The sequence below is a fragment of the Rhinoderma darwinii genome, chromosome 2, assembly GCF_050947455.1.
Source record: "Rhinoderma darwinii isolate aRhiDar2 chromosome 2, aRhiDar2.hap1, whole genome shotgun sequence".
In the NCBI taxonomy this organism is placed as follows: Eukaryota; Metazoa; Chordata; class Amphibia; order Anura; family Rhinodermatidae; genus Rhinoderma; species Rhinoderma darwinii.
Window position 1 is genome coordinate 25,916,707 of NC_134688.1, and position 17,976 is coordinate 25,934,682.

A 17,976-nucleotide genomic window follows, 5' to 3' on the forward strand; every position below is an offset into this window, starting at 1 on the left:
GTGACTAATGGATGGGGCCCGACATACCTGGTCAGCCAATTTGGATCTTCTGGACCTAGTGTTCTTCCACCCGAGGGATGTTCTTTTGACCGCCAGCACTCTCTCTCCACATGACCACTTTTGTGGCAGTGTCTGCAGATGGGCCTTCCATGAGTATCAAACCTGTCTGTAGGCAATCTTCCAGATCTCCTGTAGTATCCCTTGCTCGCACTGTCAGTAGGACGACTCCTATGCTGTGGGGACTCACACTCTGGCTGAGGACACATCTCTAACTGTTCAAGCTTATGACACACCTTCTCCAAGCTCTTAGTCAGGATTGCGACTTGGTCCTTTAAATCAGCCACTGCATCTGGAATCTGTACTTGTGCACCCTGGGCAGCAAGGAGAGTAAAATTTCCTGGAGACACAGGACACATGAGCTTAGCATCTCCATAACTGTCAGCAGGACACACAGCAAATTTGGTTGATTCTTGGTTGAGTTCTACCCCCAGGATTCTGATGGACAATTCTTTAAAATCCAGGAACGTACTTTCAGGATGTTGAGCAGACAGCATCTTTAGTTGACTTTTCAGAGACTTTGTTTCAGCTCCTTCAATAAACTGCTCCCGCAGTGTGTTATCTGCATTCTGTGCTTCACGTGGGTCCACTTCTATAACGGCCCTCAGTGCCTCCTGTAGGGATAAAGCATAGTCTCTAAGGGACTCACCGGGCTGTTGTTTCTTGCTAAAGAAGCGCATTTTCAATTCTGATACCGTCCTGGTTTCAAAGGTGACCAGTAGTCTTTCAAGAATCTGTTCTACTGTCTTTCTTTCTGAATGAGGCCATGACTTTACCTCTCTCAATGCAGCGCCCCCTAGCTGGCCAATGAGAATTTCCACCTTCTGTTCTGTTGACACTGGATATAACCGGAACATAGCAAGCATTTTCCCTTTAAATTCTCTCAGGGTATGTGATTCACCTTTGTAGCGGGGGAGCCAGGGTGCTCCAAAATAATACGGCATGGTCAGCGTCATCATATGCCTGGTGGTGGGTGATCCACCTCGGCTGGGGGAGCCGTTATCGCTGTCGTCAGACATTTCTAATATAAATTCCTATCGTTGCCCCTAGCAAAGAGATGCTCAGTAGCAGAATGTGTAGTAAGTCTCTTATTTGTGCTCACTGATGCGACAAGTTCATCTTTACTTGGGCTGAATTGTAAAAACTTTCAGCGGTACTCACTGTTTTGGAGCTGGAACCTCTTTCTCTGTCTTTTTGAAATATAAGCGGCCGCTGTGACTCAGATTCTGTACTTTTCAAGATGGCGGCGCCCATCTACTTCCGGTGGTTCCGGCTGGTTTCTCCTTCCCCACTGCAACAGTAGGTAGGAACTTTGGTTCCACTGTAGTGGTCTGTAACATGAGGTTCCTTGCTGTTGCTGGGCAGATTCTCTGCTTTCCCGCCTTCAAGTGAGCGGGGGTGGAACTAAGAGCAGTTGTGATGCAGCAGACAATTCAATGCAAACAGTCTCTAATGTCACTTTTCTTCTGCTAAAACAATGATCAATTCAATGTAAAAGTCTCTAATCACATTCACTGTCAGTACAGCAATTTCTATCACAAGTTCCATAAGTAACAGTCTTTCCAAGATGGCTGCTTAACCCCACATGTGCTGGTGATAATTTCTTGCAACAATAAAGTCTCTTTAGCAGGCACAGAGGTGTGTTAATCCTGTTCGTGACGCCAATTTATGTGCAACAGCCCGATGGGCATGAGGGAAAGTGCGGAGACCAATGTTGGGAGTTGTAGTACTCACGGTGGCTGTAGTCCTCTCACACTCCTGCGGAGCTGGCACAGTGAAGGAGGGGGATCTGCATATGTATGGGTGGTAGTTGTTGATTCCCCCTGGGGCACACCCTGTGGTGCTGTCTCCTGGTGGATGGGATATGGGGTGCCCTTGTTGTTAGTGGGTGCAGTGCAGATTAACACGCAGGAGACGGTGATGTAACTTGGTATAATAATAACTCACAGTTTCTTTACTGGAAGATTGCAGGCTGCAGCTTGGCTCCACATAGAAGTTATTATCCAGCTAGGGCAGGCGGGATGAGTCAGGCTGGGACAGTTTCCTATCTGCAAGCAGCAAAATGAACTTTCTTCTCTCTTGCTTTCCTTCTCTTTAAGCAGGTTTGTTTCCCTGTATTAATTTCTAGTTCAGGCCAGAAGCTTTCTGAACTAAATATGCTGTGAGGCCCAGTATTATCTCAGCTCTCCTCACAGGCTGTCTTCCCTCGTTCCTCTCCTGGAACCGACTCCTCTACTACTTTCTGCTGCAAAGCCTCATGGGAACTGCCTCAGACCCTCCTCTCCAGCCACACCCTTTACAGGCTGGAAAAATAGATTTGCATCACTAGGTGGCAGCATAACACAACATATAACATTATGTTCAATGCATTACAATGTAAACAATACTCCTCTATGGTATTGTCAGGACACTACAAGTGGACCACAGCATTCCTGCTGACTTGTATGTCGTGGGTGTTACTGGATTAAATTTACTGTTTTTGGCGAGGTGTTTAAGTGTGGAGAAGTCCATACTCACTGTTCCAGAAGTCATCTCCGTCTGCGTTGTCCTCCTTGTCACCCGATGTTTTGAAAAAGGTCCTTTTCTTCCGGAACGCCTTTTCCCGATCAGCTGGATTTCACCGGAAGAACACCGACGTTGATACTTCTGCAAACTCTTTTGTGTAAGTTGCTCGCTCGCCCGACGATTCGTCGCCGTAGAGCAGCACACCGCAAAGCAAAATAAAAGACGTTAATACCTCAGAAAACAAAACAAAAAACAATACGTTTGCTGTTCAATTGTATCCTGTACCAAGCCTTAAATAAAATTGTGTTACTCGTCTGAACTTCAAAAAGGTCTAGGCGCACAGATGTCGAGCCGTTTTTCAGGTGTCACCGGAGTTCTTCCCTTTTGATCCGCCACATCAACGCCTAATACAGGATTAAGGGTACAGTATGCTCCGGGGAGGAGTATGCCTCTTTCGGTGCAGTTAGTCGCGTGGATAGTATATGAACGTTCTGTATTTGATACCAGCACCAATATCCTTGACCTATGTAGTTTAAGTTTGAAGAGGGTATTGGGTTGGCCTTCATTTCACAGGACCCCTCGGTATCCCAACACTGGTGTAGGTCAGGATATCCGAGGGGAGCTGTGGATGAAGCACTGTTTTTGTGGTTCCTCACAATTCTCAGGTTTGTTGAACTATATCCCTGTCTTACCAAACCCATTATCTAAAATCAAGATATGGGTGTAATGCCAGGGTTACCTCCCCCTGTCCAAAGTTTCCTAACTCCAGTTAAACACAAAAGAATCAGCCATACTGTTATTCGCTGTATTTAATTGCACTCGCATTAGGCCTCAGATGAAGTTGTGTTACCTGTCTGAACCCCCCAGGTCTAGGTGCACAGAATAACATAAAACACTACACCGTGAACTTATGTTACCTGCTTGCACCGCCCAACCTGAGTTCACAGTATAATAACAACTTCATCGTTATCCTAATAGAGAGCAATTAAAACATTGGGCGCAAATACACCACTATCCAATGGTTGATTCTCCAGTTGTTTTCCTGGAGTGGTTTTCTAATTATACATTATAAATACAGGCAACACCCAAATAGTATAAATACATATTACTGATAACCAGGGATATACCACAATAGAATATGTGAAAGAACCACAAAATGAAAACACAAATGAAAACAAACGGACAACTGGGGACAAACACAACAGACCATAAACAACCATTACAGACGTAACACCAGACTGAACAAGCAATTTATGGCCAACTACCTAAACTCCTCCCTATTTGTGGTCGGTCATTTAGACCCTTAAGTACGTGGCGGAGCACATAAGGCTGTAAGGAGACTCTTGTTCAGCCATTTTGTCTAAACCCACGTTTTGTTGTGACGTGGCCATTTTCTATTGCCATTTCGCTGGGCTTTCCATGGTTGCTTATGCCGTGGCAGTTCCTCGCAATATGTCCCATCTGACCACATTTAAAGCATTTAACAGGACCACATTTCTTAGTACTCAAAGACTCGCAGTACTTCGCAATGTGGCCTGATCCGGCACATGCAAAACATTTAACAGTACATGCTCTGCTGGACTTAGGGCAGTCAGCAGTGCATGATCTCTTAAAGTTCTGCATGGCTAGGGACGCACTTCTAAATATTGTACGCTTACATCTGCGTAACACTTTCGTAACAATGTTACCTTCAGGATTCCGGATGGGATCACGATTTGGGACATCTGATCCATCACTCTTACTACTCCCCCCTTTTTGCCCTGTAGAGGGCAAACTTACAGCAGAATCAGGCCTTGAAAAAGACAAACCCGGTAACATTTTTGAGAAATCTTTTATGATGTTTTGCATACTGGCAACCAATTGTGACCTAGTAGCAAGCTCATCATTCAACTTGGCAATGATGGCATCCGTAGATGCTGCCTTAACCTTAAATGCATTGATCACAGCATAAGACCCAGTCAGCTGTGCATCAATATCATCACCATGATTTCTCAAATCTATCACCTGCGATTCCAGCATGCAAATTTTCTGATCTCTACATTGGGCATTCTCTGCCAGTTGTGTCTGCAAATCACAAACCTGCTTCACATTGTTGACACAACAATGGCAGTGAAGATTTGGGGAATCACTCTTCATTTCTGAGTGTTCAGGCTTCCACGTCTCCTCACACACAGATTAATTTAGCGAGCATGTGGAGACGTTTGGAGGTTTTGTTAAGAACACTACTCTTGCTAATTCACAACTTATCATGTGCATAAGCCTCGTCCAGCAGAGTGGACCACAGCATTCCTGCTGACTTGTATGTCGTGGGTGTTACTGGATTAAATTTACTGTTTTTGGCGAGGTGTTTAAGTGTGGAGAAGTCCATACTCACTGTTCCAGAAGTCATCTCCGTCTGCGTTGTCCTCCTTGTCACCCGATGTTTTGAAAAAGGTCCTTTTCTTCCGGAACGCCTTTTCCCGATCAGCTGGATTTCACCGGAAGAACACCGACGTTGATACTTCTGCAAACTCTTTTGTGTAAGTTGCTCGCTCGCCCGACGATTCGTCGCCGTAGAGCAGCACACCGCAAAGCAAAATAAAAGACGTTAATACCTCAGAAAACAAAACAAAAAACAATACGTTTGCTGTTCAATTGTATCCTGTACCAAGCCTTAAATAAAATTGTGTTACTCGTCTGAACTTCAAAAAGGTCTAGGCGCACAGCATAACACGACACTACACCGTGTACGTACGTTACCTGTCCACGCCTCGCCGCCTATCTGCAGTTCACGTTTTAACACAGTTTTATTGTACAAAAGACAGAACTGAGGGACTATATACAGGTTTATGTGACAATAAATAGCATTATAAGTGACAGCCAGCACGGTTTTACTAAGGACAGAAGTTGTCAAACTAACCTAATCTGTTTTTATGAAGAGGTGAGCAGAAGTCTAGACAGAGGGGCCGCTGTGGATTTAGTGTTTTTGGACTTTGCAAAGGCATTTGACACTGTCCCCCATAGACGCCTAATGGGTAAATTAAGGACTATAGGTTTAGAAAACATAGTTTGTAATTGGATTGAGAATTGGCTCAAGGACCGTATCCAGAGGGTTGTGGTCAATGATTCCTTCTCTGAATGGTCCCCGGTTATAAGTGGTGTACCCCAGGGTTCAGTGCTGGGACCACTATTATTCAACTTATTTATTAATGATATAGAGGAAGGGATTAATAGCACTATTTCTATTTTTGCAGATGACACCAAGCTATGTAATATAGTTCAGACTATGGAAGATGTTCATGAATTACAGGCAGATTTAAACAAACTAAGTGTTTGGGCGTCCACTTGGCAAATGAAGTTTAATGTAGATAAATGTAAAGTTATGCATCTTGGTACCAACAACCTGCATGCATCATATGTCCTAGGGGGCGCTACACTGGCGGATTCACTTGTTGAGAAGGATCTGGGTGTACTTGTAAATCATAAACTCAATAACAGCATGCAGTGTCAATCAGCTGCTTCAAAGGCCAGCAGGATATTGTCGTGTATTAAAAGAGGCATGGACTCGCGGGACAGGGATGTAATAATGCCACTTTACAAAGCATTAGTGAGGCCTCATCTAGAATATGCAGTTCAGTTCTGGGCTCCAGTTCATAGAAAGGATGCCCTGGAGTTGGAAAAAATACAAAGAAGAGCAACGAAGCTAATAAGGGGCATGGAGAATTTAAGTTATGAGGAAAGATTGAAAGAATTAAACCTATTTAGCCTTGAAAAAAGAAGACTAAGGGGGGACATGATTAACTTATATAAATATATTAATGGCACATACAAAAAATATGGTGAAATCCTGTTCCTTGTAAAACCCCCTCAAAAAACAAGGGGGCACTCCCTCCGTCTGGAGAAAAAAAGGTTCAAGCTGCAGAGGCGACAAGGCTTCTTTACAGTGAGAACTGTGAATTTATGGAATAGCCTACCGCAGGAGCTGGTCACAGCAGGGACAGTAGATGGCTTTAAAAAAGGGTTAGATAATTTCCTAGAACAAAAAAATATTAGCTCCTATGTGTAGAAATTTTTCCTTCCCTTTTCCCTTCCCTTGGTTGAACTTGATGGACATGTGTCTTTTTTCAGCCGTACTAACTATGTAACTATGTAACTATGTAACAGAAATAAATTTAAAGCAGTTCTGGCTGGCTCGCCAATGTTAAAGGGGATTGAGGTAATAGCGGGATTCACTGGTTAGTGACACCCACTATTACTACCGCCTTTATAAACAGGGTCACTAGGGTTATGCCTAGTTCCCCTACCTTTTCCTTATACTAACGTCGATCTAATTGCTTTAGCGGCTACTCAAGGGAATAAGACCGTATAGTAAATAAAGGTAATATTTATTAACATACAGTAATCACTCTCATATGTATAATACAGTAACTAATCACTGTACAGTATAAACACGGTATCAAGATATTATACCGCCACCCACTTACATAAACATACACAGAATACAGTTACGTTACAACACAATAAACATAAGTTACTTGTGATTCTCACACGCTCTCTATCTCTATCCCACTCCCTCCTAATATAACTTTCCCTATACACTAAGGGTTAATATGGGATAAGGAGGAACAAGGGGACAGCAAGGGGTTAACTCAGGGACTCTGGGACAGCAAGGGTTAACTCAGGGAGAGCAAGGGGTTAACTCAGGGAAGCAAGGGTTAACTCAGGGAAGCAAGGGTTAACTCAGGAACTCAGGGACGCAAGGGTTAACTTAGGGAGAGCAAGGGGTTAACTTACTCAGGGAGAGTAAGGGGTTAACTCAGGGAAGCAAGGGTTAACTCAGGGACAGTAGGGACAGTATCAAGGGGTTAACTCAGGGAAGCAAGGGTTAACTCAGGGACAGTAGGGACAGTAACTCAGGGAAGCAAGGGTTACAGCAGGAGGAGACAGGGAGAGACAGGGTTAAGTGTAGCTGCTGCTACACTTGGTGACTTTGTGGAGCAGCAGAGGCAGCAGCAAGAACCCAGGTCTTTGGAGGAGAGAGAGAGAGGTCGGTGGTGTGTGAAGGCAGCTCTCAGCTGATCTTCTTCAGCTTCGGCTCCTGAGCTCGGCTCCTGAGCTTACCGATGCAGGGCTGTTTAACCCTGTCGGTACGCTCGCAGCGGAGAGTGTGGCGCTTGCCCCAGGCTAGCATGGGTCGGCATGGTGATAATGTATCACCAGCCGACTCATGAGAGCCAGCACGAGACAGTCCGTGCGCGCGGGAGACTTGAAATGGAGACAGGGGATAACTATCCCTTGTCTCCATGGTTTCCTAACAAAGCAGGGACATGCTAATTGTCCTGCTCTGCTTCCAACCGCATTCATGACCAGGGCTGTTGTAGTTACAGCCCTGGCTCATGATACATTATATGTACTATACATACACATATATATTATATATATGTGTATAAGTATATATACACACACACTGTATACATACATACTATATACATATATATATACATATATATATATATATATATATATATATACATATATATATATATATACATATATATATATATATATATATATATATATATATATATATATATACATATATATATATATATATATATATATATATACACATATATACATACATATGGACACTTCCCTTTACAATAACGGAGCCATACCAGGCCCTTATACACCCTATATGCTTCCCCAATAGAATCCATAAAATATAAAAGGGCCGAGCAGTGCTCCGGGGTCTTTTCGCAAATCACTCTAGCTAGAATCGCAAATGAAAACGTTCACCATATTAACCAATTGGTAAACATTTGCGGAATCAGGAGATAATGCCTTTTCTCCTCCTCCTTCTTTTATGCTCTAGCCCCTCTTCCCCTGATCCAGATAGAACTTCTCCAAGGGGAGGAGGGAGAACATCTCCACATACTCATCCTTCCCTATTTGTTTCCTGACCTCCTGCTTAAGATGGGCACCGATCCCTCGAAACAGACATACACAGCCAAGTTATCCCTGTTTACCTAATTAGGTGTCTCAGTCTTGACCTGCCTAAGTAGAGTCGTGTGTTAGTGAACCTTCACTTATCCCTTCCTATCCCTCCACCCCACCTTTTAGAAAAGACACGTGACACCGAGGTTGGATGTGAAATGGCCACAGCAGCCGTTTATTAATTTCACAGTTTAATAGAATACAATTTAAATCCGAAACATTCGGATAACTAATTAGGAATCCAACCAGAGAATTCCTCCTAATAATTCACATGACCCAACATGGGTCAGAATCATAAATAACAATTTAACGTTAACATTAATCCGAGCAGGGGAAGTCCTTGAAGCCATTTTAGATATTCCTTTTTAAACACCCCGAGTTAGCCATCTGCAACCACCACCAACCAATTACCTCCAGCCGTAAACCAGCTCGGAGGCACCGCTCACCTCTGCAGATGGCTCCAACCACCAGAAGACCACTTCAAAGGGATAACACCCGATGAAGTCTTCAACCATGTACCTTTTTTGGGGAACGCATACCCCCGATGCGACCCCCCCACCATTTTGTACTGACTGACCTCAAGGACTCCCCCCGCCAGCTGCTATGACACCTGGACCTGCTCCGAATAAAAATAAAACAACATTTTAGATAAGCACACAGTAAAAATAAACACTCATAGACGGACTCACATAAAGACCACAAGGGATAACGAACAAAGGGCGGGAGGGTGGGAGCTTATGAATGTACATGTTACTCCTCCCGCTGCTTCCAGCTCAATGCCGAAAACAGCGGGAAGTCTGGTAACGGCCCCCTAACTCCTCCCTGTCTCTAATCCACCTCCTTCTAACTCTCCCTCGTAGTTAACCCTTTCCCTACTAGGTCCGTCATGGAGGCTTCCTTCCTAAGCCCTGCAGGCTGCTTCCAGCCTCTTCTTGACCTGCCTAAGTAGAGTCGTGTGTCAGTGAACCTTCACTTATCCCTTCCTATCCCTCCACCCCACCTTTTAGAAAAGACACGTGACACCGAGGTTGGATGTGAAATGGCCACAGCAGCCGTTTATTAATTTCACAGTTTAATAGAATACAATTTAAATCCGAAACATTCGGATAACTAATTAGGAATCCAACCGGAGAATTCCTCCTAATAATTCACATGACCCAACATGGGTCAGAATCATAAATAACAATTTAACATTAACATTAATCCGAGCAGGGGAAGTCCTCGAAGCCATTTTAGATATTCCTTTTTAAACACCCCGAGTTAGCCATCTGCAACCACCACCAACCAATTACCTCTAGCCGTAAACCAGCTCGGAGGCACCGCTCACCTCTGCAGATGGCTCCAACCACCAGAAGACCACTTCAAAGGGATAACACCCGATGAAGTCTTCAACCATGTACCTTTTTTGGGGGACGCATACCCCCGATGCGACCCCCCCACCATTTTGTACTGACTGACCTCAAGGACTCCCCCCGCCACAGCAAAACAGGCCTTGACCACCTTAAGCCTGTGAGTTCCGCCACACCACCACCGCCCTTTCAATTCCCTCTGCTATTGCCAGGCTCCACAGATCAATCCCAACCTCGGTCAAATGAACCCCATCACTCCTCCAGTAGTTACCCACTCCTGACTCCAAATCCCTGTGCCGCACGCAAATGCCCCCATTTTTGGCTACAAAACGGGACACCGCCCGATTAACTTTAATGCGAGCCTTATTGACTCTTTCCACTGACCTAGCCAGTCGCCAATGTTTCCTTGGGACAATGTCCGACCACACTATCACCAACCTGGGATAAGAAACCAACAAACACAACATATCGTGTTTAATATCCCGCACCAACTCATGAAAGGGGCGGACCCCCAAGTCATTCCCACCCACGTGCAATACCAAAACCTCTGGGACCCTATCCAGCCGGGCATATGTCTGGAATTCTGCTAACACCCTGCTCCATGACATACCTCTAAATCCCAGCCAATGCAAAACCGCATCCTGCAGCGGAATGCGCAACTGGCGACCGTCCGGGCGGACGTCCGCCCTCAAAGCCCCCCAATGCACGTAAGAGTGGCCCAACAACCACACCAGACACGGAGGCGGATCTGAAACGAAAAAGAAAGTTAGATACCAGCACACAAACATTTTTTAAACGCTAACAACATGACTCATAACAAATGGGGGCGGACATAAGACCTAAATCTGTTGAACTCCCAACGCCCGATGCGCCGCACCCCTTCATCATCCAACCCCCAGTGCCCTGCTTCTGTAGCTGCGCCAATCCTGAATGAATGAGATGAATACGGGCCCGCCGCGACACCGACCGATGCCAAACATTTTTTAAATACAGCTCCAAATTGAAATCTGGACAAAAATGACCCATCCTCATGACATAACAATGGCAACTCTGGAGACCCCCCTCGTGACTTAAAACCCCTCATGCAAGCGACCGGGCACATAGCCGAACCCGGGAGGGCGAACAGAACTATCAGCTTTCCCTTTCCCAATTGGTCAGTTTTTGACCGGCGCAACCATACCTCGAGCCGATCCGCATGTAGGCTCACCTCCCCCAGTCTCAACCCCCCTGCCCGCTTGGTACTAGGCGACACCAGCTCGCCAATTCTAAATGCCCCAAAGAACGCTAAAGAAAATGCTAACCGAAACAACTCCATCTCGGCCGAAGAACGACAGACCGATGCTAAAGATCCGCCCAAAGAGCTAAGCAGAGCAAACAACACAGGCCTTCTACGATCCGCCTCGACCCTACCTCGGCGCAGACCCTTCAAAGCCTGTCCCACTAAAAATTCCCTAGATATATCCCGAAAACCCCGCAACTTAAAACCAAACGCGAACGCAGACATGAAACGATTAACCTTTGCCAATGAAAACCCCGCCTCCCAGGCGTCCCCTAACCAGTACAAAAGTGCCACCAACCTGTCTCTATCCGTGTTGACGTCACCCAACTCTCTTACCCACTCCTCCCACTGCCTCCAACAAGCAGAATAAGCACTCCACGTTGTGCGCGCCAAAGACCTTTCCACCAATCGTTCTACGGGACAGAGACCAGATCCCAGAGATGTTCCGGACAAGCCAAACCGAGACGGTCCGCTTCTGGTGCCAATTGCCGAAACCGATCCCACTGCGAGCGAGAAAGAGCATCAGCGATACAATTCCTTACTCCCGGCACATGAACCGCCACCACCCACGCGTTCAACGACAAGCACACCAACACTAAATGTCGCAACAACTGAACTACCGGAGGAGAGGATGCCGTGATGTTATTAATGGCCAGCATCACCCCCATGTTATCGCAGTAAAAACGAACCTTCTTATCCCTGAGCCGATCCCCCCAAATGGTTGCCGCAACCACGATGGGGAACAGCTCGAGCAGGGCCAGATTCCGCGTGAGTCCACTGGACACCCAGCTAGCCGGCCATTGACCTGCGCACCACGGACCCCCCCCGTAAGCTCCAAAACCGCCCGCCCCAGCCGCATCCGTAAAAATATTTAAATCACTCGTATCCTGTGCTGGAGCCATCCATAGCGAGCGACCGTTATACTGGCCCAAGAAGTCATCCCCCCTGCCGTTGCCGCCGCCAAACGTCTACTAAATACCCTCCCCATTGGCATGATCCGGCAAGTGAAATTCAACTTCCCCAGCAACGACTGAAGCTCGCGCAGCGTAATTTTCTTTAACCTACAAGCCCGGCGTACCTCCTGAATCAAAGCCCCCAACTTATCCGCGGGAAGACGACACTCCATTGCCACCGAATCGATTTCAATACCCAAAAAGCAAATCGTAGGCACCGGGCCCTCAGTCTTTTCTGGCGCCAAAGGGATCCCAAAATCCCTCGCCACCTTCTGCAGTGCATGAAGCAAATTACAGCAAAGCGGCGAACCCCCCGGGCCGACGCACAAGAAATCGTCCAAGTAATGTATCAAAGAGTCGACCCCAGCTACTCCCTTCGTCACCCACTCAACGAAGCTACTAAACGCCTCGAAGTATGCGCAAGAAAGGGAACATCCCATCGGAAGGCACCTATCCACGTAAAAAGCCCCATTCCAAAAACAACCCAACAGCCGTTGGCACTTTGGATGAACTGGCAACAACCGGAAAGCCGCCTCGATGTCGGTTTTCGCTAACAGCGCGCCGGGACCCGCAGCACGAACCAACCCCACCGCCTTATCGAATGAGGTATACACTACGGAGCACAACTCGTGATCAATCGCGTCATTCACCGACGAACCCCTGGGAAACGATAAATGCTGAATTAAACGAAATTTCCGAGGCTCGCGCTTTGGAACAATACCCAATGGGGACACCACTAAATCTTTCGTCGGCGGATCAACGAAAGGCCCCGCCATGCGACCTAACGAAACCTCTTTAAACAATTTTTCTGACACGACCTGGGCATGCAAGTAGGCCGACTTAAGGTTCCTCCGCGTAACCGGGACCTCATAAGGAGGCGGAGGAATAATAAAACCAACACAAAACCCCTCGTAAAGTAACTTGGCCGCCGCCCTATCCGGATACTCATTTAGATAAGGGACCATCCTTTCCACCCTCACCGGTGACAACCCCTTGACTAGCCGAGGAGGGCTGGTTCCCTGACCTCTTCTTTCGCATACATTTTCCGGCCCCGTGGGATGCACCATTACACTCTGAACACACGTGCTTGAACTTGCACGTGGCCCCGAACTTACACTGGCCATCGTTGAATTGCCAGCAGAATCCCAGCTTTGCCCCGACGCCTTGCCCGACCCGGCTGGACTGGCCTCCCTGGCCGACGCTCCCGGGAAAGGACTGCCTAACCGGAGCCGTAACCCTTAACCAGAGAGCAATATCCTTCTGGTCCCACCTAATCGCCGGCCGAACCGCTTTTCGGAATTGCTCGTCGTATCTTAGCCACGCCTGCCCCCCGTACGCCCTATGAGCCTCCCCAATGGCATCAAAATAGCAAAACAACGCCTAACAATTTTCCGGCGCCTTTTCCCCTATTACACTGGCTAATATGGCAAACGCCTGCGACCAATTGACGAACGTCTGCGGGATAAGCCAATACCGCCGACGTTCCTCCTCATCCTTCTTACTCTCGTCCCGCTTGCTCTTATCCAAATTGAATTTAGCAAGCGGCAGGAGAGAAAAAATCTCGACATATTCGTCCTTCCAGATCCGCTCGCGCACCTCCTGCTTTAAATGCGCCCCCAACGGACCTTTGAAGCAAACATACACCTCCCCCTGAGCACGATCATCAATACACACCCTATCGCCTTTCTTTTGGGCCTCGGTCTGTACTGACACCGCGACCGCCTCTTTAGCCGCCAACCGGGGCCTTCCCAAACTACCGCCGGGGACACCTCCGTAACTACTGGAGCCGCCGCCTTATCTAAACGCCCGACCAGCTCCCGCGGCCGTTGCGACGCTAGCAGCCCCCCCGCCGACACCCGACATAAAAATCGCTGGATATGACAAAGACGGAGTTATGCACTCACCGGGCTGCACAGGCGCTGTGTTCCCGTCAGACGGACCATCCTGACCTCGCCGATAAACGTCCAGTTCACCTTCGTCCAGCTCCTCTCTCGCAGACGACTGGCCATCCCACCGACATCTCCTACACGGGGATAATGACGCGCTGACAGATGGGCCAGCAACCTGCCGCCCGACCGCTGGGACCCAGACTTCCGACCAGACCTGTTGCCTCGTCGTCGCTGCAGGTCTAAGCGTCCGTCTTGACGATCCCGATGAAGCCTGCCCCCTGGCCGGAACATCACCCGGCGGGGCGGCCATAGATTGTCCTCCAAATCTTGCATCCGATGGGGGAGGGGTGACAGGGAGCCCGGCCTGCGACTCCCTGATTACCGCCGGACCCCGTCGCGGCTGGAGATTCCTGCCAGTACGCAGGGCCTGGGAAGAGGCGGCCCTCCCAGCTGCCTGGCCTGCAGCGTCCATTTTAGGGCTCCCCCTGCGACGCCGTGTCCGCGGGACCACCTCAGGGCTGAGGCGTTCTGGAGGGCGAGACCGCCTGGAGCGACGAGTAGACCCGGCCTGAGTCCCCGCCGCCCCTGGCGACGCTCTCTGCCTCCTCTGAGCAGGAGCGGGTTTTGCCGACTCCCCCCCGCCGCCATATTACTGCTAGGAAGGGGGGGGAGCCTGTCCCCATCAGCAACAGACCTTGTTTGCCGGGCCTGACGTGGCGATTCGGCGTCCGGGATCCTGGTGAGTGCCGCCACGGTCTCCTCCAACCAGCCGGGACCGTGGTGCACAGCAGCAGCGCGCAGCTGCGCAAGAATGTCGGCCTCCGACATGACACAGAGCGGGACAACGGGGAGCTTATGAATGTACGTGTTACTCCTCCCGCTGCTTCCGGCTCAATGCCGAAAACAGCGGGAAGCCTGGTAACGGCCCCCTAACTCCTCCCTGTCTCTAATCCACCTCCTTCTAACTCTCCCTCGTAGTTAAGCCTTTCCCTACTAGGTCCGTCATGGTGGCTTCCTTCCTAAGCCCTGCAGGCTGCTTCCAGCCTCTTCTGGACTGAGACCGCAACCGCCTCATAACTCACCGGAAGAGGGTTAACAAGGGAAAATGTTTTACAGGACCGCCCACGCGAAAACCTGGGATGGACCCGCACCCTTCACCAGGGAACCGCCCACCATGTTCAGCAGGCACACCACTGAGTCCCTCAGGCATCTGCACACGCCTCCTGCTGTGCTACCCCACAGCCCCTAGCGGCAGGGGGCAAACCTGACCTAAACAATAATGGCACCAAACACCAATAGTGATGCTTTTGAAAAGTATCAAAAAACTTTATTAAATATAGAGGACAAATGAATAAAAAGTGTCACACAATAGATATAGCAACATCTCCAGAGTGAAATACACAGGGTGAACACATGCCCATAACAATACAGATACATCTTATTTATAAAGTGTATAGTGCTAAGCAATATATATGAAATAAGGATATATATACCATATATAATATAAATTGTCTTTACAATACTGCAGGATGGACAAGGACATGGACAAGAAGCTAAATACAATTAGTGATGGTCCTAGGATAGGTGCAACACATGTTCAAAAGAGTACAGCATATGAAATAACATGCCTCAATGTATACCCATCTATATGACACAACCGGGATGGCGCCAACCACGACGCACGTTTCGGCACAGCCTTCATCTGGGGGTGACATCATCTCCTAACAGGTATAATATAATAATATATATATTATATAATATATTATTATATTATATAATATAATATAAATTTCGGTATAATAATGATACAACAGTAAACTGGAGATGACCGTCCAACACTGCGAATTTAACCCCTTAATGACAATACGCCTTTTCACGGTGGTCATTAAAGGGGTTCTCTGGAAAAAACTTTATGGTCTCATGTTTACTTGATAAAGTGGTTCTGTTTCCACTAAACGCGTTGTACCTCAAGAGACCCTCTATCTCTCTTTTTTATGTATGTTTTATTATGATCTATTGTTTTAGACAATTAATTATATATATATTTTTTCTCAAAAAAGTATTGCGCCTGTATGGTGTCTCTTTTTTACAGTGGATCCCACCTGGTTCCCACTGTTTTTATCTACCTGGTCTTACTGAAGATGTCCTCAAAACTGGCTTAATGAGATGGTAGATCGGAGAGTGACTTAGGCAGTGGAGGCAAAACAGGGCGAACCTGTTGCAGGCAGCGGCTAAGGCATCTTGGCCTCCATTGGGGGACCTCTCCAGAACTCCAGTGAAGGACCTGGGCGTGTAGACGAAGCCAAGGCAGACCCAGCAGAACCGGTTTGATGGCTTTAGGCAGGACGAGGAAGTTGATCTGTTCTGAGTGAAGGACTCCGATTTGTAACGTAAGTGGTTTCATGATAGCCACAATAGGATCGGGCAATGGTAGTCCATTTACAGAAGCAACAGCAAGGGATCTCTCTAGAAGAACTGTGGGTAGATGTAGTCGGTCTACTAAATCCTGCTGGATGAAATCTGCAGCTGCCCTGGAGTCAAAATAGGCAGAGGAGAAGTGTGATGTCTCTCCCGAGATGATGGTCACAGGAATAGATAATTTGGAAGAGGTTTTGATGTTTGGCATCATCCCACCTAGAGTTGCCTCTCTAGGAGCTGGAGTTTCCCGGCTTTTGTGGACACTGGCGCACGAAAGGGTCTTTAAGGCCGCAATACAAACACAGACCTGAAGAGCGTCAGCGCTGTTTCTCCTGCTCGGACAACTTGACTCTGTCTACCTGCATTGGTTCCTCAGGTAGAGCAACAAGAGGGGGCAGTAGTGGTCTCTGGAACGAGGGTGCTAATCTGTGAAAACGTCTCTCCACCGAACCTCCTCATCGCGTTCCTGGATCCTCATGTTGACCCGGGTAGCCAACAGGATATGGGCATCCAAGGTAGGTGGGAGGTCGCGGGCTGCCAGCTCGTCCATGGTGTGTGAGGACAGTCCATGTCATAGGTCGCCACCAATGCTTCATTGTTCCATGCCAACTCTGCTGCCAGGGTACGGAAGGAGATGTCATACTCTCCTGCTGTGGACCCCCTTGCTTGAGGGTTAGCAGAGTGGCTGCTGCTAAGGATGTTCGGCCCGGCTTCTTGAACACGTCACAAAAAGTCTGTAAGAACAGGGCTAAGTCCGAAAATTTGGGCCCCTGTCATTCCAGTATGGGGTTCGCCCATGCGAGGGACTTGCCAGCGAGGAGGGAAATAATGAACGCTACCTTGACCTCAGCAGAGGAGAAATGGTGAGCACGCAGTCATAGCGAGGAAAAAGAGGCAGTGCAACTGTGGATCCGGAAAACAGACAGTAGGAGTATTAGGCAGTGGAACGGCAGCAGTCTCTGGGGAAGGAACAGGGAGTTGATCCAGTCGGGCGATGATGGAGTTTACAGCCACGAGGAGTTGATCCTGACGTGCATATAGATATAATATATATTATTGGGGTCCACCCCTTAGTAATTGCTGACGTGCATATAGGTCACGCATATCCGTCTGTATGACCTGAACTGTGGTCTGAGGCTGGCCAGCGGGTTCCATGGCCTGAGCGTACTGTCACAATCTAGGGAACATATGTAGCTGACTTTAGCTTGACTAATAACGCATTAAATACACAGTGGAAAGATCCCTTATCTTGACCTTTTCAATGACTTCTCAATGGTTATTTTTGTGTTATATCACGCTGCAACAAGTTATCAGAGTCAAGTTAAAGATGGCTACATCCGTATGTGGACCCACTAGGCCGTGGGCTCCGGCTCAGATAGGGCTAGGTGTGGCATGTTGCGCCAGACGAAGCGGATGGCACCAGGAATGGTAGATGACACACAGACGTGGCATATCCAGCCGGCGGTACCACACGACTCTGATAAAAGGCAGGCACAGTTAGGAAACAGCAAGGGATACAGGAAATAGGATGCAGGGAACGGGAACTCTGG